This window comes from Sorex fumeus, unplaced genomic scaffold (assembly GCF_029834395.1).
Source record: "Sorex fumeus unplaced genomic scaffold, SorFum_2.1 ptg000149l, whole genome shotgun sequence".
Lineage (NCBI taxonomy): Eukaryota > Metazoa > Chordata > Mammalia > Eulipotyphla > Soricidae > Sorex > Sorex fumeus.
Window position 1 is genome coordinate 139,230 of NW_026606206.1, and position 801 is coordinate 140,030.

General features: G+C 46.6%; 1 pseudogene; it reads left to right on the forward strand.

Moving 5' to 3' along the window:
- Nucleotides 1-232: 232 nt before the first annotated feature.
- LOC130016270 (uncharacterized) lies at nucleotides 233-341 on the forward strand (annotated as a pseudogene).
- The last annotated feature ends 460 nt before the right edge of the window (nucleotides 342-801 follow it).

Sequence of the window (801 nt, forward strand, 5' to 3'; positions counted from 1 at the left end):
CCTCGCACATTCATGGAGGTGCTGAACCAGTCGATCATATTCCTCGTCAATGTTGTCAACAATGGCATCTTCCCATGTTGCCGCAATAGTACCAAAGAGTTCCCAGTTGGTGGTCTTTCTGGGAGTTCTCTTTTTGAACTTTGCAGCCCTTTCTCCCCGCTCTGTGAAGTAGAATTTTGCACGAAGGAGACGGTGGTCCGATCCCGTTCGAAATTTTGGGACAACAAAATTGTCCACTTCTCAGCCTTTTGGCTAAGATCAAGTGTAGTATCTGTTCTTATCAGTTTAATATCTGATACGTCCTCTATCCGAGGACAATATATTAAATTACATTACTTCCACTACCCAGCCGTCGCCACACTTCAGGACGCTTTCCGGACACATCATAAGACACTAAATATCCATCTTCCGGAATTGTCGTACCGTATTTGATAGAGTTCAAATATGGTAACACCTACAAGGGTGATTAGAGGTCGCCCCAAAAGCCTCTATCCCTCTCGGAAAGACTGGCAAGCTACCGAGAGTATTCCGCCCGCACGGAAGAGCCTGGCAAGCTATCCGTTGTGTATTCGATATGCCAAAACCAGTAACTACAACTGGTCTCATTCACCTGACCCTGAAGGCTTCACCGACATGGCAGCACTGAGAAGGATGAGAAAGGAGAGGCCAACAAAATCTCAAGGCCGACCTAGGCTGCCACAACGAAGGAAGACAAAAATGATCATCTGTACTTTCAATGCACGTACGCTAGCATCAGATGCATCCATCGAGGACCTGATGGTACAAGCGTGAATGATCAAG